A 24335-nucleotide genomic window follows, 5' to 3' on the forward strand; every position below is an offset into this window, starting at 1 on the left:
GGGGGGGGGCGGCGGGAGGCAGGCTGCCCCAGATATTAAAATGAGCCGCAGCATTTGAGATTGCAGTGGTATGCGGCCCGCACGTGCAGGCTGCCATTTTTTGAGCTTGCCGCCAAAATCGACGGCGGGCTCTTAAAATCCAGCCCTTTATATTCTGTATGATATAATTACTGCATCATAGGAAAAGAGAATAAAAATTCTTTTCATCTAAAGGAATTAATTTAAAATATAAAATATAAGTAATATAAAATATATAATATAATGTAATGCAATATAATATAAAATAATATATTCTCGCATCCCTGTTGAAAACAGACAGGTACTGGCCCAGAGTTATTGAGCATTCAATGTTCTGAACAGGACTTTGATTTTGAATGAGTTGTTCTGTAGATGTGAGATGGTTCCAATGAGGAGGAGTTGAAGACTTGACTGTCACTTCCTTCTGGCCGGCTAGACAGAAGTGTGCCCGCCCAGTAGATGTTTGATTTCTTTTTGCTCAGTTGTTTTGCATTTTCTCTCTTTTCCCTTCTATCTGTCTCTCCAAAGTGATACATTGTTCCTTGGCAGAGAACAGACAGTCAACACATGTGGATGCCCAGATTGTCCTTGACAATATCTGGCAGCAACTGTCAGCATTTTTAATCCGGGAACTGAAACACTGCTTATTCATTCACAGGCCGGGATTCTACAAAGCTCCGACGTTGGGCTCTTTGGCGGATGGGGGCGGTGTGCAGAAGATTGTTCCGGCAGTGGCCTGTCATGGAGCCTGACGCTGGGAGGGCGGGGCCTGATCTTCCCGCTGATGGCGAGGCTCCAATGCAGCCCCCCGCCGCTGGGTGACGGGACCTTGATTAATAATTCAAATTAGCAGAACGCATACATTTAAATAAAATTGCTTCCAATCTTGCCATCAGGCCACGATCTTCTGAGTGGCGGCCGGCATTCACGTGCCTTCATTTCCCGTCTGGGGAACCCAGGCACCGCAGTGGTGGGGAAGGGGGAAGCTTAAGATTTTTAGTGGGGGGGTGTATTGGTGTCAAATTTACATCATTAGTGTATGGGATGGTGGGAATGGGTAACGTGTGCATTTTGTTCAGTTTGGGAAATGAAGGTCAAGTGTGGAAGGTAAGTGCTTTGGGGTGGGAAGAGGCAAATAATGAATGTTATTGTTATTGGGGGGTGGGAAAGGGATGACAGATTTTTAATCAGTACAGTGCGGGGGGGGGAATAAAACTTTAAAAAATTAAATTAGCTGGCAGGGCTTTAAAAATGGTGCTAGCACCTGCACACAGGCAGCTGACGTCATTGGTGGCATCGGAGAGTCCACCCCCTCCATGTGATTGGGCGGGGTGGGGGGGGTTGGGGGGGGTGGCCCGACCAGCATATTATTGTGGGCCGTTGTGAGGGAGATTGTGGCGGCATAACCGCCATTTTTTTCACCCGCTGCCACACCCGGTGCATAAAATCCAGCCCACAGTATGTAAAACGATTCACATTCTTTTTATATAACAAACTCAATTAGATTATCAAAAATGGGTTATAGTATGAACAAAAACACACAAAAACTATCAGTTTTGTTGTGTGTTTAGCAGCAACAACAGACACATTTACTGTACTAGGCTACTGCTTGTACTCTCTGTCGTGATAGTGCTAAAAGGAAGGAGACATTCAGATGAGAATACAACAGTGTGAAAAATAGGATTACGGACTTTTAATGAATTCTATAGATAAATCTATAGAATCTATAATAATAGTTTCATAAAATAGACGTAATAGATACAGGAGATAATACTCGTATTGTAGCAGTGGAAAGGAAAAGCAAATGGTTTCTTTTGTGGTTATTTTCTCTTTTTCCTGTCTCTGTGAGCTATGAAGTATTCCCTGAAAGAAAGGACAGGCAGGCAACATGCTCCCATCTCCGTGCCAGGACTCCTCTGTGATCTGTCAGCATGAGGTGGGTGAAAGTGGCCTGAATTAATCACCCACAGATCTTCCTCTTTCAACCTATGTGGAAGAATCCTGAATACCCCTCCTGCTGCCTTGGTGCAGATAAGTCCAGTAACTCATCATAAACATGCTTCTACTGCACGGCACAAATTGTTGGTGGTCTAAAGTACTGTGCCAATTCACTGCCTATGTAATAGAGTTTTGAAGTTGGTAACATTAAATTCATTAACTTTACACCATCCTGCCGAAGCTAATCTAATTTTAAAGTGAACCACTTCCAGTATATTTCAATATATTCCCTTTTGTTTTTCTATTTTCTCTTTGATGTACATTCATTCCCCTTACAAACCATGGTGACATTAACTCTACTTGTTCCAGCTCTGCGATTAGTATGAACTGATGTTGCAGAATCCATTTCAGTGCGCTTTGTAAATAGTGGGTGGATTGAAATTCTTGATCACGTGGCAAAATAAAACTCTAATCTGTCTGAAATGGATTGCATTAGGAATTAGATTTTTGATAATTCATTTTCTTAATGTAGAATTTAAATGCAGATGTGTCAACATATGGAGAATTGCAGCTTTATGCTAAAAATGTGGCTTGTTAGCTTTATTTTCAACAGTTTCAAAATATTCTGAGAGACTGCCAGCATTCTCTTTAAAACTAACAAAAGTACCAGTGAGAAACATTTTAAGACAAACCAAGTATTTTGTGGTAGAATTAAGTGGGGTGTTTTGGATTAATACTATTTTAGTTTAGTTTAGTTTAGTTTAGAAATACAGCACTGAAACAGGCCCTTCGGCCCACCGAGTCTGTGCCGACCATCAACCACCCATTTATACTAATCCTACACTAATCCCATATTCCTACCACATCGCCACCTGTCCCTATATTTCCCTACCACCTACCTATACTAGGGGCAATTTATAATGGCCAATTTACCTATCAACCTGCAAGTCTTTGGCATGTGGGAGGAAACCGGAGCACCCGGAGGAAACCCACGCAGACACAGGTTAAATGAGCTGTTTTCATTTTGGAATACGCTTATTATTTTGCAGAACATATAAAATGAAAACATGAAAACTTGCAAAAAATTGCACAAATTATATGCGTTCAAATATTTTTCAGTTTTAAATATTCTTATTCTAACTCTTTGTGATCAGACTTGTGAGTTGAACACTTTGATTAAAATTTACATATTTATTGACATTCATTGGGCTGGGTTTTACCAACCCCTCGATGTCATGGAATGTGGCGGGGTGGACCGTAAAATGCTTGCGGGGGCGGCCCGCAACAACCCAGTGGCGGTGAGGCCTCAGTGTGGCCCCTACGCCATCAAGCGGTGGGGCCTACATATCAATATTAAAATTAGCAGAATAAATATTGAAATGAACTTGCCTAGTCCTGGCGGCTGTCCCATGTCAATTTTACGGTCACCGGTTGCAATTCGCGCGCCTTCGGAACTCCGTACTCAGTTCCGAGATAAGACACTGGTGGGGAAGGGGGAGGAATAAAATAATCAGGGTGGGAGGCAGGGGAGGGGAGCTGGGAAAGTTTTTTTTTGTTGGCTGTGGGGATGGTAGGAAGGGGTTAAAGGTCAAAAGTGACGAGGTTGGGGGGGTGGGGGAATGTTCAGGGTGGAAATAAAATTAATGTCTGTCAGATTGGCATATAAAACAATCATTGGGGGATGGTTGGGAAAGGGCCTCCTGCTTTTGATTTATATTTTTTAAAATTAACTAAGTACTTTCTCTTTAAACATTCAAATTTTTATTAAGGGCTTGAAGCCCTTTAAAAATGGTGCCGGCACCTGTGCAGTGACGCGGACGCCATTGCCAGAGATGGAGAGGCCACCCCCTCTACGTCATCAGTGGCAGCCGCTCCACCCCCTCCTTTTAAATGAGCCCCCGTGCAAAATATCGTGGGGGTTCAGCAGCAGTGCTTCTGTGGTCAGAAGGCCACCAGCTTCAAAGTGCACCGCCATGTAGTGTGGCGCGCTGATAAAATTCAGCCCATTGTATCTATTGTTTGAAGATTATTTCATGTAGTTCTGTATGTTTCTATTCTAACCTAAAAAAGGAAAAACAGCTTAATATTTAGTAACACCACATTGCCAGTCAGCGTGCAGAACCAGTCTGTTAGATGCAGTTACCATTTCAGCACCGTTGGTGTTAAACTATCGTAGGCACCTTCAAAATGTTTCTTTCAATTTGCTATGGCTTTGTAAAATTACTCATGAAACAAACATGTCACATAGTGATGAACAAAACATTTTTAGTGATACAGAAATGAAGATTTAAGATTACAATTTTATCATTCAACTAATGCCATTCCTCACCAACAATGTCACTATGTAGCTTTCTCAAATATAGTTCGAAACTATGGGGTGAATTTTACTGGCCCCTCAACGCCGGCAGGCGGCAGCCGTCCCACGCCGATTTTACGGCCTTCGTGTGCCTTCGGAGCTCCGCACAGAGTTCCGAGGCAAGAACCTGGTGGGGGTGGGGGAGGAATAAAATGTTCAGGTCGGGAGGGGTGGAGGAGTGGGGAAAACAATTTTGATTGGATGAGGGGATGGTCGGAAGGGGTTGAAGGGCAAATGTAAAGGGGTTGGTAATAAAGCTTCATTTTCTGCTGATGTCCCATAAAAAAACATAGGGGGGAATGGGAAAGGGCCTCCATTAATTCTTCACAATATTCCTTTACAAATGTAAATTTCTCCTAAGGGCTTGTAGCCCTTTAAAAATGTCACCGGCGCCTGCGCGGTGGCGCCGGACGTCATTCCCGGGGATGTGGAGGCCTCCCCCTCTACGTCATCAGGGGCGGCTGCTCCGCCGTCTCTATTTAAATGAATCCCCACGCGTAATATTACCGGGGCTCCTCGGCGGCACTCCAAGCCATATTTTTATTGCCTTGCGTATATCTGAAAAAGAAAAATGTAACAGAGTGTGGGAATCGTTTAAGGAAACGGAACTGGGTAATACTTATTTTGGGAAACCAGCACAGCCACAATGGGTCAAATTGCCTCCTTCTGTGCTGTAACTTGATTTTACAAATAAACAGTCGATCTATGACGTATTCCCTGTGAAATGGGAGGTTCTGTAAAATCTTTGTAATTGATTCATTACAGAATCACCCTGGAGAGGTTTTAAATTAAGAGTCATCTAAAGATCTAATTTAAAAAATAAAAGTAGAGTTAGGTATTTCTGAATATTGTCATGTCTTGAGTTTAAACTTGCTAACTGATTTCAGGCTGTTAGGTGTATTATTTGCTTGCAAACAAATGAATACATTGATAAACTATATATTGTGCACTTCATACAACATTATGTGCAGCAATGGAATCATTTCAATAATTTCTCATTTTTAATTTTAGTAATTCCTTGTTAGTAATATAAAATATAATGCTACTGGTGATTTCAGATGATTTATATGGTGTGAGGCAATTTTTTATATAAAAATAATGGGGCTCTCATGATAAACAACTGATGTTTTTTTTTCCTTGGGTGGTAAGTGGCATTAGTCACTTTTATTTTAAGGTTCAGTTAGTTGGTTTTAAATATAATTATTTCACAAGTGTGGCATATACAATTTGTACTTTCTTGTTGTAGATTATAAAACAACTATCAAAGCTCTAGGTACATGACTATATACATATTTTTTTTAAAAAACTTAAGTAACCTTCTTTTCCCTTATTAAAAAATAGGTACTCCTATATTCTTGAAAATGCTTACCTTAATACAAGCAGATTATTTATGCATCAGTTAATAATTCTTTTGAGTGAAATGTAAGGGTATTGCACAAATGTCATTAAGATTTGTCTGATTTCTCCATGAAAAATTTCTGTAAGACTGTTCTTCTTGTCCTTTACTTCACGACAGTCATATTTACAGCTATTGCAAATCTGTAATTAATAATTGTGGCGGTTGTATTTTTGTGAGATACACTGGATAATGTAGCCATCGTTTTAGGGTTGTAAATCTTTATAGATGCACTTATATTTCAGGCCAGTAGATGACACTATAAGCCAGATTATCTCCATTGTTTTCAATTTACGTACTGTAAATAAGGATGTAGGTCAGGGTGGGCATTAGAATTGCTTATAAGCCAGGGCTTGTATACAGCAAAACAGGCTACATGGTACTGAGTAATACAAGGAGCAAGTCAGTACCTTCATAAAAATCTGTTCCTCAGAATGCTGGTATATCTGTTTTTTGTGTAATAGGGGTTGGATTAGATCAAATCAATGCACCCTTATTGGCTGTTTTATTATTATGAGCATTAACATATTGGGAATGTAAGAACTGTTCTTATTGAAGTCCTTCATGATATTTTTGCAAATCAAATAACAAAATTTTTAAAAGATATCATCAAATTTTGTTGTGGAATGATAGAATGAGAAGAAAAGTGACTGTTGTTCCTAGATTTTTCTTCCATATCATTTTACTTCCTTTATATTTTCCTAGGGAAATTTGACCAGTTTAATGTAATTGTTACTGTTGCTAAAGCATTGATACAGGGAAATTATCTTTTAACTAGGTCAGATATTGAATTTTTTAATGCATACTGAGAGGAAAATCACAAATTACTTATGAGTTCTCATCAGTGGGGGTTTTATTCAGTTCTATAGAATCCTTTAACAATTTTCCACCAAATATATTGCAGCAATATTTTTCAAGGCATAAATGTGGTTTCTGATGTTCTGAAACTGACCTTCAGCTTTTGCAGTGTACCATTTTCAATATCCAGCTGAAATCACTCAATCTATTCCAGAACATGTTACATTAAATAAGTATTTCAAAAAGATTGGTATCTGGGACAACCTTTGGTATCACTGTAATTTAAATAGTTTCTTGTTTGGTGACTTTCCAAATAACCATCCACACACTATTAAGTTGGAAGACCCAATCACTGGAACAATGGCCAGTGTCAGGGATGAAAATGGACGGTTTCAGACATGATGATCTATGACAGTGCCCAGAAGTCTGATAAATCATGAAAGCATATGATATAGATACTTGGATTGCTCTGCTGCAGCAACCAAATCTGTTATTCAATGTGGTGCCATTTACTTTGTTTATATGAGATAAAAGAAAATTATATTTGTTTGTGGTACAGATTACCAACGGTTTTCAAATAATGTCCATTTAGTTTCCTGCTTCTAAATCATGCAATAATAGATCATTGTATTTTAAAAATGCAGTAAACATAATAATTAAATTTGCAAACAAATTAATCACTTTAATTCTGTTACAAGTCCTTTTAATCCTTAGGCAGTTTAATATTCCTATATAATTTTTGAGGACAGGAAGTTAATAAAACAGTGGATTCTGTTTGGTTATAAATAAAAAAATTAATATATTACATTCATACTTAGACAAAGAATTAAAATAATTTGAATGAGACTTTGAAAGTATTCCTGATGAGATTTATTTTCATTCATGAACCAATTCTCTGTATGTTGGCATCTGTTGTTTTGCCTAAATTGAATGATTGTGTAAATCCATTTTCTTTGGCTAAGGCAAGCAATTTTAGCTTTACAAATTAATTATTGGTTACCAAAGTTTTTGTGGATGTTGCATACGGTGGTGGCTTTTTGGTGTACTTTTCCAAATTATCCCTCAAGTTATTCATTTAACAGCTCCTTATTTATTTTAGCTATTATGCACAACTGATAACAGAATTAGTATGGTGAGCAATATATATAATATAATGTAAAGAGTAAAATGTACTTTGGAAGCTGGGGAAGAAACTATTAGTGATGTTCCATTCTTGAATCCATGATGCAGGCATTAGCTTACTTTACTAAAAGTGAAACCAAAAGGTATTTTCTATGTTTGTAGAACTAGAAAGGCAGGTTGAAAGATTTTTCTTTTATTATATTATCTTTGTCTATTCTCAAAAACTCAAGAGAAAGGTGGCAGATATAAAATATATCAAATTTATCATAGAATTGTGGCTTTTTTGCTTCTTTTGACAATGGGGAATAAACCATTATTACAATGGTTGTTTAAGTTATGCATAATTTGGTTACAAATAACCACTAAAGTGCAGTATCTTTATGTCTTCTTGTTGTCAGTATTTTAAATTTTAAATTGAGAAAGGCCCTTTCAAACATACAGTTTGTGGACTAAATTAAACATAGGTTGCCAGGCCTCCTTTGTATGTCATATTTGTTTAGTTCTTAATGTTTTGAAGATGCCTTAGTGTTGAGTTACAGAAATAGCCTTGATGTCTTATTTTATTGAATCATTCATCGAACTGTAAAATGTTGTTGATTTTTTTTCTTATTTAAAATTTAAGTACAATTTTTTTTCTCCAACATTACCAGACATCACCTCACTTATACTGGTGTTCCGTTACCCGCACTAATTATAACATTGCATCTTTTTAACTCTAAAACCAAACTCCATTTATCATTGTCTGGAATAAAACACTTAAAGTTGATTACCAGTATGCCATTCAAGGTATTTAGAAAAATAACCAGCCAGCTATTTATAAGGTAAAACAATTTAAGAGTTGTGAATCCTAATAAATGCAATGGCAGAAATATAAATGAGAGACCTGTAAACACAAAATATGAGAGAGTAATACAGGATTCTGGTGCTTCTAGTATCTAAGCAGCCAAAAGCGCAGCGATACTCACAAAGCAAATTGAAACTGAAGGTTACATTCTTGTAGACTTTATCTTAAAGCAGTAAAACAAGTAGCTGCAACTACAGCTGAAGGTATTGATTTTGTAATTTCAGCAAATTAAGAACAAGACAGGAAACCTATTAAACCTTTTCACTGATTGCCATTGGTATTTTTTGGCGATACAAGGATTGACATTTAAACCAGTCACAGTGTTTTTTTTCTCTTCTCTAGTCAGATGTTCTGCTGAAAAAAATCAGAAGTAACCTAAAACAGAAACCGTCTTGACATAACATATTGATTTTCATATATTGTTAGCATACAATTTGAAAAATCCAAGCACAGTAACATTGAAGATATACAAAATATCTTAATTTCCTATAACTCATGTGTTTGAATATATTCTCATTAATGTTTTTCTTTTATTTTGTGAAATGTTATAAGGCACAAGGAATCTTTTCTGTAATACGATTTAGTAACCTTTGGCAGCAATATTATCTGTCAAAAGATTTGAATAATGATTGTATAGAAAATTTCATATGAACCTAAGATTAATGGATGTTATTATTGAATTATCTGTGCTTATATTTAGGTACATAATGCAATGATTTTATTGTAAAGCTGCAATAACATTTTTCAGGGATTTTGAAACTATTGTTTATCATCTGATCAAATTGGCTTTGTGTATTGTGCTTTGTTTCGCTAGTTTTATGTTTACAGATTAATGCTATAAATTATACAATTCAACTCAGATTCTTCTCAGTTTGTTATCAAACATACTTAAAAGTCACAATTTTTTCCTACTATTTTATGTAGTTTTAGAAAGAATGCAATATCAACAAACACATATATAATTTAATAGAATACAGCAAATATTTGATAATTAGATGTCAGAAATCAATGTTGAACAAAAAGAATTTTGAACAATTAAAAACCTTGAATGGGATTTTCATATGAATTTCAATTCCTTTCTACAGGACTCAGTGAAGAATGTAACGAAAGCTATTTAGCCGGGGTGAAAACGATTTTATATTCCTTACCAACTGAAATGTCATTGTTCAGCCATACTTCCATTTTAGAAGGCACTGAAATTGGCACTGAATCTGTGGGAAAATCACAGGTTAATTCATTGATTGCCCCTTGGAAATTACTGCTGTTAATTGTTAGGTAATTAACGCCATGCTGCAATTATGTTGGCCTTAGGGGGTGATTAATGTTTCAACATGTCACATTAGCAGTGTCTGGATTCTAAAAGCATTCCTTTCACATTAGATTTACAGAACAGATGGTTTATTGTCTGTGGTAACATTTTTTTTCTTTTATTATAATCTGAGTTAGACATTTTTTTTGTTTTAATCAATTAGCGACTCCATTAGTTGTGCTTGAAAAATGATTGCATAATGCAAAATTATTCAGCCAGCAAATTGTCAGCAATCTTGTCTAGTTTAGACCCAGTTACTGCTCTGCTTTTTTTTGCAATTTTTTTAAAATTTGAATTTCTGTTTTCTACCTATACCATTCATGTGTCAGTATACCCAGAAAACCCTCTTGCCATTTGGTACTTAGGCATCAAGTTGACATTGATCACATTGGCTGTGGACTTGTTATGGTGATATCGCTAGCATTAACACCTCTGGCTAATCATCCTGACAGAACTTGGACCTAGCCTGAAAAGCCGATCACGTCCCAGAAGAAGTTGAAGTGACAAGGCCACCACCCCTTAAGGTCACATTTATCAAGGATTCTACAGATGTGTGGATTCCAAGCCACTCACTATACATTTGCTATTAATTCCCATTTGAAACAGAAGCTTCCTGTCCACAATTTTAAAATGCCACCCCACAAAGCCATCTGATAGAATCTTTTATTCAGTATTTATTATTAATTTCTTTTGATATTTTATTGCCATCCTTGAGTTTAATATTCCAAATTCAGAAGCAATTAATCTGTTAAAATTAATATGCATTTGAGTTTTAAAGTTTTGCACATATGACATAAAATTATAGGAATAATGATACTGGTAAATTTATAATTCAGGGTTTACCTCACATGCAATATAGAGCATGCATAGTGTATTTCCTTACATCAAATTGCAAATTTAATTTCATTTGACAGCCTCATGCTGTGGTCACTGCATTAAAAGCAATGTGTTGTTATCCTGATTTGGGCATAACTAACAGCAAATGAGCACTCAGCATGTTATTTGGCAATTGTTCTGAAAAGATGACATTTAGCATATCCCAAAGAGAGCCTTAAAACTGGAGTCTAATTTGTGCCATTATTAAAAATACAGTGGAAAAAATGAACAAACACAACTAAATCATCAAGCATTACTTTAAAAACAATCAAACCAAACAAGAAATAGAAATAACTAATAACTAAACTGCAGAAATGTATAACTTTCTGTCAGAATTTAAGACAGCGTGGTTGCCTTATTTGAATGAATAAAATCATTTCCATATTTTTTCCAGAATACTTTTAAAATGATTTAAATCCTTTGCAAATCAGTTAGGCGATCAGTTTGTATCTGTTTTTGAATACTACCTTTTGTAATTTGATTGTTGTTTTTGACATTTGAGTATAGCTTTTCCATGTTTGATTTAAGGTTCTTATAAACATCAATCATGATGAGTGGGTGGAGTATATAATTGTTTACCTTGATTTGTCTTGCCTATTATTGTATCCACATTTCTGTGTACTTTCACATTTCATATTCTATTGTTTATTCACCAGAAAGATAATACTGTTGAATCCACTTAGATCCATTATGCCATGCTTTAATGCATTTAATGCAGCTTTCAGGTTTTGTGAAGCATCTTCTTGCTTAGAGCTTGACTACTTACCTTAAAATCAAATTATATGTAAACCACAGAGCCCTAGATAAGTATACACGAAAAATATAGAATTATAACAAACATGCATTTGTTATAATCTTACTCTTATTTGTTTTTGTATTTGATATTCAAAGAACTGATTTCTGCAATCTTTCCCGTAAGTGACTTCTTATTGTTGCCAGATTTGTCAGCTGGGATGGTAGGGGAATCTAAACTGGATGCTCCATGGCTGCCATTTATGCCATTTGTTACAACCAGGTAAGAAAGAGGTCTAGGGTTCCCTTTCAGCCTTCACCTGGTCTTACTGTAACAGGGTTTAATTTTAAACACACTGTTTTTAGCTCCCCCTTGGTGAATCATTGTTCACCACTTTCCAATTATAAGGCAAAGAAATGAGCACAAACGGGCTTTCTTAAGTTTAAAGAAGAAAGGTGAAATTTTATTAAAACTTAAACTCTAATTCGGTTGACGCCTATGGTACGGCAAGCCCACACTAGCATGCATACGTGATGCACACATGCAAATAGAGACAAGAGCAGAAGAAATAAAGTGGAAAAGTTTGAGGCAATCTCTGAAGAGGGTTTTTTTGTTACTGTGCTTCGAGCTCGCTGTCATCCTTGATTGTAGGTAGTTCTTGCTTTTTGTTGGGGCGCAGTATTCTTCTTAAACCTTGTTCACTGTAGGAGACTTTTCTCTCTTGGGGTTCATGTGACTTCAATGGGTTTTGGAGTTCCGTGAGAAAGAGATGGGAGCAGACAGGCAGACAGGAGATCTTCTTCAGTGCAGCAGTATTCTGCTTTCTGCCCAAACTGTTTGGACAAATTCAAAAAACTAAGGTTGCCTAGCATGTTAGTCATGTGACTAGCTGGTTTGACCATGTTTGTTTGTGTATTCAGTCATCTTAGCAGTCAACCTGGAATGCAAGCTCCCCCACCTTCAACGTCTGGTGATCAAAAGTCCATTGTGGGTTGAATGTCAGGGAATGGCTGCTTTGTCCTTCCAAACACCATCTGTTAATATGCAAATTTCTTTTACAGCCACAGCTGATCTGTTCAACAAGTCCTCCCCTCACTCCAGTAACAGTTTAAAATTAATGTTCATGACAAAATTAATGTGCCTCATTTTTGGCAGGTGGGGGCCTAACATGACACATTCCATGATTCAACAGGAAGACATGTGTTTCAGTGGGGTTGGCAGCGTTCCTGATAGTTTCTGAGTCCTCCGAGATGAAGAGCAGAATATTACCGTTGTGGGTCCCACTGCCAGAACTAAATGCAGCTCCCAAGTCAGCGCAGGTGAACAGTGGGACCGCAAAGGGTCTTTTACTGGCAGTGGCCAATTAAGAGGTCAATTAATTGGCCAATTAAGGATGGTGGCCTTCCTCTGCAAGCTGCTGGCCCAATCAGAGGAAAGGTTGGACAGACCGGGCTTGTTTTGACTGAAGTTTAGAAGAGTGAGGGGAGACTTGATTGAAGTTTATAAGATCCTGAATGGTCTTGACAAGGTGGATGTGGAAATGTTGTTTCCTCTTGTGGGTGCGTCCAGAACTAGGGGGCACTGTTTGAAAATTAGGGGTCGCCCTTTTAGGTCAGAGACGAAGAGAAATTTTTTCTCTCAGAGGGTTGTGCGACTTTGGAAATCTCTGCCTCAGAAGGTGATGGAGGCGGGGTCATTGAATATTCTTAAGTTGGAGGTAGATGGATTTTTGTCTGCCAAGGGAATCAAAGATTATCGGGAGTAGATGGGAGTGTGGAATTCAAGACTGAAACAGATCAGCCATGATCTTATTAAATGGCGGAGCAGGTTCGATGGGCTGAATTGCCTACTTCTGCTCCTAATTCGTATGGTCGTAGGATCAGCAGCTCGGCAGCATCAGCAATACAGGTGGCCACTGCTGAGGCTTCAGGGAGGAGGCGAGGGCACCTCCATGTTGAAGTGACCTCAAAGGGCCGGAGAGAATTTTTTTTAATCTGCCGGGACCAGGCAGGAAGGTCCCACAACTGGAAGGGTGAACATGCCAGTGGGGGTGTTGGAGTTGCAGGGTGCCCATTGCCATCAGCGGGCCCCTCAATGTGACATGGAGCCGTCAGGAAGGAAGGCTCCCCCGGGAATATACAGGGGGGCCAGCTCGATGTACTTGGTGGTTTCCCCAGACAGCAGGGAGCTGTTCTGATGCTGGCAAAATGGCAACAAGTCATAAAATGGCTGATAATAGGCCAGTAATTACCTTAATTGGCCACCTGCCTCTAGACGGCAGGCGGATGAATCGCTACTGTTCCAGCCTGTGAGATATCCGGTGGAAGACGCCGGGCTTCCCCCTGATGCCTTCCACTGCCATTTTACCAGCCGTACCTCCTCCCAGCCCATCTCCAGAGAGCTGGTAAAATCCCAGCTGAAGTCTTCCTGTGATCCATGGGACTTCAACCAAGGAATTAACCCACAATAATTTATCCAAGCAGCTAGTCCATGGGCCGTCATCCAAGCATCTAATTAAAGAACCAGCAAAAATTACCTAATGAAGAAATGACAGATCTGAATGCAGACCAAGGTAAGAGTTCAAACTTGCAGCTCCATTGATCAGTAAGCTTGGCCGGAATATGACGCCACCCCAACGAGCTGGATGGTGACGGGGGAGGGAGGGGTGTTGTAAAATGGAGCGGGAGGCTCCGGGAGGCCTTCCTGACCCGCTCCCACCTCCACCCCACTTTACGTAGGGTGGGGGGGGGGGGGGCGGTGAAAAACCAGGCTGCCCGCCAATCAAGGCCCTTAAATTGCCAATTAACGGCCACAGGGTGCCCAATTGAGGGCCGCCCCCTTTCCTTCCAAACGACCACCGGGGCATGACCGATTACCCCCGGCGAGGCAAGCCAAACTTACCTGCACTCCTGGCTCCATGTCCTCGGCTGGGCTGCAGTCCCAGCAGTGGCCACCGCTCCTGGTGGCGCTGCTGGAACTAAGAGCTGCCGGCCCGATGATTGGCTGGCAACTCAATGAGGCGGGACTTCCTCCCTCAAGTGGGAGGAAGTCCGTCCTCGGAACAATTAAAGCCCAGGGACTCATAAAATGCGTGACGGATCCCCAGGTTAGGCAGAAGCGGGTTCGCCACCTACCTTTATGGCAGTGGCCAGCTCCCGTCTGCCTGTCATAAAATCCCACCCCTTGTGTTTTACTGTTAGGACTGTAAGCTACTTGAGATATTCTAGTCCCTTACTGTCCCAGCTTCTTCTAGCTCAAACATCAATCTTGTTCAGCAGTTGGCATTCAATAACCAGTGAGCTCGTGTAGCTTCCAGTATGTTAACCCAGTTATTTGCATAATTTCATTGAATAATACAAAGAAGACAACAGAAAAGCAATTAACAATCAAAAGAATAATTATCCCTTTCTCTTTCCTTTTTATGCTGATGGAAATAAATATAAAGGTTCCCTTAAGAAAGGATAAAGTGAGTAATGAATTACTGCACAGGGAGCATTTAGCTAAACAAATTAGTCTTAAAACGATCTTAACTGTTAAAACCATGACAGTCTTCAATGCATAAAATTGCTTGGCGCAGCTATTATCTATTTAACAGTTTTCCATAGCACATGCCAAGCTGAATCCTTTTGTATTTTATCATATACCAGAACAAGCTGTTTACATTTATTTTCACAGAAATTACTTGAGATAAGTAGATTTGGACTTCATAAAGCCATTCCAAAATGTTAAAAAAACCCAAAAACTTTGGGCTGGGTTTTACAGACCCCCCCGACATTGGAGCTCGTGGCAGGGGGTCCGTAAAATGCCTCTGGGAGAATGGTGCCACGCATCCCGATGTTGGGATGGTCCGGCCCAATATTGCTGGTGGCGCAGAGGCCTCGTGGTGGGCCCCCCGCTGCTCGGCGATGGAACCCCCCATTTACATACTTAAATAAATGGAAATAAATACATTAATCATACTTTCGCTGCTGCCTTCTGTCCCACTGCGGTCTTCCTGCTGCTGGGCAGCACTTCCACGCCTTCGGATCCCTGTCTGGGAAAATGAAGCAGAGCACTTCTGGGGAGGAGATATGTTTCTCAGTGCCGGGGGGGGAGGCGTTGGCGGGGTGTGGGAACGGAGTCAAAGTGACATCATTAGTGTAGGGGATGGTGGTTCGGCTTTTAGATTAAAGTCTACACACTTTGGTGGGGGAAGGTCAGTTGGACAAGGTAAGTAATTGTTATTGGGGGGTGGGACAGGGGCAAAATAAATATATTTCATTATTTTCATCCACTTTAGCTTTAAATATTTAAATTTAATGGTAGGGCTCAAAGCCCTTTAAAAATGGTGTCAACGCCTGCGCACAGGCAGCTGACGCCAGTGCTGGGGATGGACAGCCCGACCCCTCCACGTGATTGCGGGGGCAGTGGGGGTGGCCCGGCCCGGCTATTTAAATGAGCCACTGTACTTAGGGTCGCGGCAGCTCAACAACATGCACGAGCCGCCATTGTTTTCGCCCGTTGCCGATTTTGGCAACGTGATTGCAGAATTCAGCCCGTTATCTTGCATTTTAAAGATGGAACTTCCTTCAGCATAAAAAAAACAGATAATATTGCTTTTTTTTCTTAATACTGATTATTAGTACCAATATGATTGTGCAACCTCAGAATTTATTAGATCACAAGAATTTCATACAGCTTAGTAAAATACGACCATGAAACATACTGTTCATTTATGAAATCTTTATACTGCAAAGATAATTCACAAGTTTTCTAGCAGTAAAGATAGAAACTATTATTTGCATACATTTTTAACTTCATCTGCAAATATATGATCCCATATGCTTTTCTTATTTGAATATAATTAAAAGGTGATATGTAACTGTATAAGAAAATTTGCTATTCACGGTGTGATGCATTCTTATTTTCTGTATAATTGTATTTCATGATGTATTGCATCAATTTACATATATCGAAGATTAAGAAAGATTAAACATTTGTCAAAATAAAAATTAAAACTTATTTTATATTGCTTTGCAAAGATTAAGGCATGTTCATCAAGAGAGCAAAGGATTAATTCAACAGTAATAAAGGTGACTTACATATTAATCTAAAGAAAGGGATATAAATTCGAAACTACCTTAAACATCAGATAGTTTGCATTTATGCCTTACTTCAATCTGTGTCTTTGCTTCAATCACATTTTCTACCAACTCAGGATTATTGAAAGTGGGCTTGTGACTCCATTTTCTCCTCTGTACTCTCATTAGTTTATTTAAGTGTTCATTGAGCGATCAGTATAAAAAAAAATTGCAGTCTGGTTTCCATGAAAAGTGATACAATTGCACAACAATCTTATACTTGCCGAGCTCTGTGCAGAGCCAGCATTCACTCAAACATTTACTCGTGTAAGGCTTTATTTTCCCTTGTGTCTGGCACATTAAGTTTGCCATGCCTGTTTAAAGTAACTAAACTGTCCAGTACGTGCCAAACTGTTGCATGTTCTGGATACTCATCAGACCCTCCACTTCCGTATGAACTTTCTGAATCAAAGCAAGCCAATATATCAGGTCCACTTCAAATATTTCTAGTAATGACCCCTTGTTTCCATGTAAAAGCTTAAACAGCTTATTCCATTGTCATTTATGCTTGCAGAATTCCAAATATAGTGCATCTAAGCCTTCTAGAATGCAGTCAACCATATCCTGTAAAAGAAGTGCTTAGAAACCAATAATGCTGCTATATTAAGTGAAAATATTTAAAAACCTTCCCATTGTAGCATTGCTAGTTTTAACAGGAAGAGTTATATTGTACTTGGGGTGAACACTTTAAAACAAGTGTGCTAATTGAAATCAAGACTCCTGTGTTTAATACGGTGCATTATACATGCCAATTATCGTTGTTGTTCATTACTTCTAGAATTAATGGGCTGAACTTTACCAGTCCCTCGATGCTGTGGGTCACGGCGGGGGGAGGCCACCTCGACCCCTGACGTCAAGAAGGGCCCGCCGCATATTACCGGAGGTGGGGGGATGTCGGTGTGCACACCCCCTCCCCCCAACCGGGTGCCCTCATCTAAATATTCAAACGAACAGAAATTAGATTTAAATGAATCTATCTGCAGGCACCAGTCCTCGCACGCTGATTTTACGGCCATCGAATGCAGCTTGCAAACCTTCGGAACTCCGTAAGGAGTTCTGAGGCGAGAACTAGGTGGGTAGGGGGAAGGAATAAAATTTTCAAGGCGGGAGGGGTGTGGGAGCAGGGAAAACAATTTTTATTGGCTTTGGGGATGATGGGAAGTAGTTGAAGGGCGAAGGTTAGAAGGATGGGGGGGGAAGTTCAGGTAGGTAGTTTTGTAAATTTCAGGCAGTGAAATGGCCATTGGTGGGGTTGGGGAAGGGCCTTCATCTCCGAATTATTTATTAAAAACATATTAAGTGTAATACATCTTTAAAAATTAAAATCTCTGCTAAGGGCTTAAAGCCCTTTAAAAATGGCGCAGTGCCTGCGCGATGGCGCGAACGCCGTTGCCGGGGATGTGGCAGCCACCCCCTCTATGTCATTAGGGGTGACCACTCCGACCCCTCTATTTAAATCAGCCCCCACACGTAATATCACCGGGGCTGTGCAGCAGCAGTTCCATGTCGGAAAGCCGCTGCTCTCACAGTACACCACCGCGGAACGCAGCGTGATGATAAAATCCAGCCCAATGTTTTTAATACATTTCTTAGAAAAAATTGTAACCTCTGAAACATTGAATCATCTTTTGTTTTCCGTAATCCTCTATTACATATCAATGGGAAAATATACGAACACACGTACATACAAATTAAAAGCAGGAGTAGGCCACTCGGCCCCTTGAGCCTGCTCCGCCATTCAAAAAGATCATGGATGATCTGATTGTAACCACAACTCCACATTCCCACCTACCCCCAATAACCTTTCACCCCCTTGCTTATCAAGAATCTATGTACGAACATAAATAAAATTTCAGTTGCAGTTTACTGATGATTATAAGAGGCTTGCTTTACAATATTGCCAATGATGAGATATTAAAAATGCCTGAAACATGTTTTGTGCTTCTACAGTTTTCAATGCAAAATTGGTTTGAGATTTTCGTTAACAAATGCATGTAAAATTACAAGCTTAATATATGGACGATTCTGAAAATATTGCATTTGGGTAAAGATGTTCCAACTGTGGAAGCTTTGTACCAAATATCACTGTGGATTTTAAATGAATTAGAGCAAACAAGACTGTTGAGCATTCAAAGGGTTAAAAGATGGGTTTGATTGGAGCTAATCAAAATGGTAATTGCAGAATTCGTACATAGAATAGATACTTTCTGAAATGGTCACAAAACACTGTACATTATGTGACTTTTTGCTTTGATAAATTGGGGACTAAAATTAATAATATATATTTTGCTAATGTGGAAATAGGAATTTTTAAAAAGGAAGTTGCACACAGAGAGCATTTTAAATATCTATTGGAAAAATGTATAGAAAAGAATTCAGTTACATTAAAGTGTGTTAGATAGTTTTTTATTCTATTAGAAACAAAAAAGAGGAATCTTACTCAAAGAAGCAAAAAAAAATTTTTTAAGTACCCTAATCTGAACTAAATTCTTCCACCAGAAACTCTGAAAAACACATTCCAAACAATCACTTTGAATTTGTTTGTTTTTTGACAACTGTTTTTGTTGCTATACTTAATTGTGAGCCTCCAATGCATAGGTTTGTCATGAATACTAAAGTAATGATTGCATTGATGTCTCATTAAAAAATGAAAATATACAAACATAGTTTGCAAATCTCATTAGCACAGTGGTATGTGCTGGGTGGAGCACTACCTAGAACTGTATTCCAGGGAAAATGTTATCACCGATACTGCCCTCAATGCAGCCCAGTCTCTGCCAGTCATGGATGAGCTGGACGAACAGGCAACAAAATTGGAGCTAAGTGATGCCATTGATTCTCTAGCCAGTGGAAAAGCCCCTGGAAAGGACGGCATTACCCCAAAATAATCAAGAGTGCAAAGCCTACTATACTCTCAGCATTCCATGAACTGCTTTGCCTGTGCTGGGATGAGGGAGCAGTAGCACAAGACATGCGCGATGCCAATATCATCAATCTCTATAAGAACAAGGGAGACCGCAGTGACTGCGACAACTACCGTGGAATTGCCCTGCTTAGCATAGTGGGGAAAGTCTTCACTCGAGTCATTTTAAACATACTCCAGAAGCTGGCTGAGCGTGTCTACCCTGAGGATCAGTGCAGCTTTCGAGCAGAGAGATAGACCATTGACATGCTGTTCTCCCTTCGCCAGCTGCAGGAGAAATGCTGTGAACAACAAATGCCCCTCTACATTGCTTTCATAGATCTCACTAAAGCCTTTGACCTTGTCAGCAGACGTAGTCTCTTCAGACTACTAACAAAGATTGGATGTCCACCAAAGCTACTAAGTATCATCACCTCATTCCATGACAATATGAAAGGCACAATTCAGCATAGCGGTGCGTCATCAGACCCCTTTCCTATCTTGAGTGGCTTGAAACAGGGCTGTGTTCTCACACCTACACTGTTTGGGATCTTCTTCTCACTGCTGCTCTCACATGCATTCAAGTCTTCAGAAGAAGGAATTTTCCTCTACACAAGATCAGCTGGCAGATTGTTCAACCTTGCCCGTCTTAGAGTGAAGACCAAAGTACGGAAAGTCCTCATGAGGGAACTCCTCTTTGCTGACAATGCTGCATTAACATCCCACACAGAAGACTGTCTGCAGAGACTCATCGACAGGATTGCAGCTGCCTGCAATGAATTTGGCCTAGCGACCAGCCTCAAGAAAACGAACATCATGGGACAGGGACGTCAGAAATGCTCCATCAATCAATATCAGCGACCACGCTCTGGAAGTGGTTCAAGAGTTCACCTACCTAGGCTCAACTATCACCAGTAACCTGTCTCTCGATGCAGAAATCAACAAGCGCATGGGAAAGGCGTCCGCTGCTATGTCCAGACTGGTTAAGAGAGTGTGGGAAAATGGCGCACTGACACGGAACACAAATGTCCGCGTGTTTCAAGCCTGGGTCCTTAGTACCTTGCTCTACGGCAGCGAGGCCTGGACAACATATGTCAGTCAAGAGCGACGTCTCAACTCATTCCATCTTCACTGTCTCTGGAGAATCCTTGGCATCAGGTGGCAGGACCGTATCTCCAACACAGAAATCCACGAGGCGGCCAACATCCCCAGCATATACACCTTACTAAGCCAGTGGCGATTGAGATGGCTTGGCCATGTGAGCTGCATGGAAAATGGCAGGATCCCCAAGGATGCATTGTACAGCGAGCTCGTCACTGGTATCAGACCCACCGGCCGTCCATGTCTCCACTTTAAAGACGTCTGAAAACACGACATGAAGTCCTGTGACATTGACCACAAGTTGTGGGAGTCAGTTGCCAGTGATCACCAGAGCTGGTGGACTGCCATAAAGGCGGAGCTAAAGAATGGTGAGTCAAAGAGACTTAGTAGGCAGGGAAAAAGATAGAAGTGCAAGGAGAGAGCCAACTGTGTAATAGCCCCGACAACCAATTTTATCTGCAGCGCCTGTGGAAGAGCCTGTCACTCTAGAATTGGCCTTTATAGCCACTCCAGGCACTGCTGCACAAACCACTGACCACCTCCAGGTGCTTACCCATTGTCTCTCGAGACAAAGAGGGCAAAGAATAAAAGATGTGGGTTTTTGGAGGCTCCTAAAGTCAAGAATCGACCATGGATTTTAAAAACTTTAAACAAAGAAAAGTATAGCTCCATAAAATATTCAATCCTTAAGTTAAAAACAAGTTTTAAGTAAAATAGAAAATCAGGATAATACAGTCATAATAAACAAACTAAATATCATGAATAAGTGGAAGTAGTGAATGTTTCACTGTAAACTAACCTTTTTAGCTGATTAAAAGGACATCCCTGTATTGACCTGATCTCATCAGCAGTGTATGCACAACCTGAAAAACACTTCTAAGAAAGACAAGATGAAAACAGCTTGCACAGCAAAAGCTTACAATTGCCGGGACAACAACCAGATTGCTGCAGAGCCAACAGATACTTGAAATTGTAAAGTTCACCTGTGTACCTCTCATTACAGCAGTACAATCATAGCAACACAAGTTTGTATATAAATGTCTGTAAACAAAATATCATAGCCTTACCACAAAAGCATTGCTCATTACTACTATGACAAATAAAGTTTGATGTTTCCAATTTAACAATTTATTTTACCAGTGGCAAAAGAGGCTCCTATGAGTTTCAAACTATTTATAATTTTCTTTCTTTTTTCTTTTGGGCCTCCTTATCTCGAGAGACAATGGATACGCGCCTGGAGGTGGTCAGTGGTTTGTGAAGCAGCGCCTGGAGTGGCTATAAAGGCCAATTCTGGAGTAACAGGCTCTTCCACAGGTGCTGCAGAGAAATTTGTTTGTTGGGGCTGTTGCACAGTTGGCTCTCCCCTTGCGCCTCTGTCTTTTTTCCTGCCAACTACTAAGTCTCTTCGACTCGCCACAATTTAGCCCTGTCTTTATGGCTGCCCGCCAGCTCTGGCGAATGCTGGCAACTGACTCCCACGACTTGTGATCAATGTCACACGATTTCATGTCGCGTTTGCAGACGTCTTTATAACGGAGACATGGACGGCCGGTGGGTCTGATACCAGTGGCAAGCTCGCTGTACAATGTGTCTTTGGGGATCCTGCCATCTTTCATGCCAATTTACATTTTACAAAGCAATTGTTTCCTTTTTCAGGTTAAATATATTTTACAATAACCTATTGGGATTTACTATAAATGTTAGTTTATCATTACAAAGTTTATCGACTAAACAGGAAAACCATTAATTGAACAAAAATAAATTTTGATTAGGTATAAATATAGATACAAGAATTTAAATGTTTAATGTTTCAAAGTACAAACACTCTATAATTAAAATGTAGTAATTTTGCATTGGCGAGGAAGACTTGTTTAGTAATGGAGAGGCTAACCCAAAAGACATCTGTGTACCTATTATTGCTAAAATCAATATTGTGCTGGTTAAATTGATCAACCAATAGGGGACAAATACAGAATTGAGAGCTGTCATCCTTCTTTCTGAAAGGTGAGTGAACTTTACAGCAAACAAAGGGACAATGTAAATCATTTACAGCTTTGTTTTAATGTATAACCTTGGTAAAGTAACAAGCTTTAATAAAAACATTGAACTATGTTCTTGTATAATGTTCAGAAAATTGTCATTATAGAGCTCTTACTGCAAAATAATGCTGCATTGATAGAGCACAGAATCAGTGTTATTAAATTTACATAACTTTTATATATTTGCTCCTTAGCCATAAAAAAATCAATATTACTGTATTACATGAAATAAATATACACACTACTGCAATCTATAACGTTCGATCACATTTGAGCATTTTGTGCCATGAGATTATCACTTCCTAAATCACATCTGTTATGTAATATATCTTTATAATAATGGGCTGCATTTTACCAAGCCCACAACGGTCGGGCTCCATGGTAGGCGTGGGCCACAATATGGGTCCGGCAGCAGCCTGCCAGGGAGGCCGACGCTGGGAGGGGGCGTCCCGATCCTCCCGGTGGCGGCAAGGTTCTATGGCAGCCCAAACCCCCAGTCACTGGGTGACGGGAAATGAATTTAAATATTTAAACGAATGACTTCAATAAATTTAAATAAACGTACCTGAAATCTTCTGAGCTTGCCACGATGCGGCAGCCGTCACTCCCGTGCCTTCAATTCCCCATCCGGGGAAAACCGGTGTAACACTGGTGGGGAGGGGGAGGGAGTTAAGATTTTCAGTGCTGGGTTGGTGGATGGGGTCAAATAAACATAATGGCTGTAGGGGATGTTGGGAAGGGGTGAACTTTAAACTTTGTGCAGTCTTGTGGGGGAGGTCAGATTTAAAAGGTAAGTGTTTTGGGGGGCAGGGCAAATACTTAATGTAACTGTTATTGGGGAGTGGGAAAGGGGCATTAGAAATTTATTTGATAAATTTTGTGGGGCTTATCTTTAAAAATTTAAAGATGCCGGCAGGACTGACTGCCTTTTAAAAATGGCACCAGCACCTGTGCACAGGCAGCTGACGCCATTGCCGGTGACAGACAGCCCACCCCCCCCCATGTGATTGAGGGGGGCGGACTGCCAGTTTTTGAGCTCGCCGCCAAGATCGGCAGCGGGCTCTTAAAAATCCAGCCCAATGTGTGTGTAACAATAGTTTTGCTCCACATCCACTCCGCCAATTCATTCCATGGTGGGATCTGCATCTGTGGATGAATCCTGTATGTTGCTGTGACTTGATTGTATGCTTTCCCTGACAGATTGGAAAAACAGTTTGTTCTACTAAATTTAACAATGATATATCATTATCACAACTTTGGGAGGCAATCCATAAGATCAATAAGTTTGTAGCCTAACTAGGATTTGGATTGCTTTCATGCTGAGTGGCTGCCATACCACAAGTCATGTATAGTGAGCCACAGGCAACAGTAGTTCAGCAAAAGGATGGGATGTCTTGTGCACTTGCAACTATTGTAGATAAAATTCCCTTTCAGAAAGTCAGAGGTAGAATAGATTTTTTAAAAAAGGCTTCTCTTAATACTGAGATGCCACTACATTCATTTCAAGTTAATTTTCTTAAACATTCAAAGGAAGCAAACTAAAAATTGCAATGTACTGACATGTACTCAATTTAAAATATATATACTGATGGTTGAGTTCATTTGGAAAATATTCTTCCATCATAAATAATTGAAATGAAGACATCTGAAATTACATTTGATAAGTACAGGACAACATCTGTGACATTTCCAAACAAGAACTACTTTTGGATGCAGCAACTGTTCAAATTTGCATTAATTGAGAGATCAAGATTTGCTTGCCTGGGCCAAAATGAGTCCATTG

General features: G+C 39.8%; 1 long non-coding RNA gene across 1 annotated transcript; it reads right to left on the reverse strand.

Annotated features, from left to right (window-relative positions):
• Positions 1–1449: 1449 nt before the first annotated feature.
• Positions 1450–23222, reverse strand: LOC137369613 (uncharacterized). Its single transcript, XR_010974982.1, has 4 exons — positions 23118–23222; positions 21313–21389; positions 9621–9683; positions 1450–4870 (listed from the first exon to the last, which is right to left on the reverse strand). It is a non-coding gene; the product is annotated as an uncharacterized lncRNA (long non-coding RNA).
• Positions 23223–24335: the final 1113 nt, after the last annotated feature.

This window comes from Heterodontus francisci, chromosome 5 (assembly GCF_036365525.1).
Source record: "Heterodontus francisci isolate sHetFra1 chromosome 5, sHetFra1.hap1, whole genome shotgun sequence".
NCBI lineage: Eukaryota > Metazoa > Chordata > Chondrichthyes > Heterodontiformes > Heterodontidae > Heterodontus > Heterodontus francisci.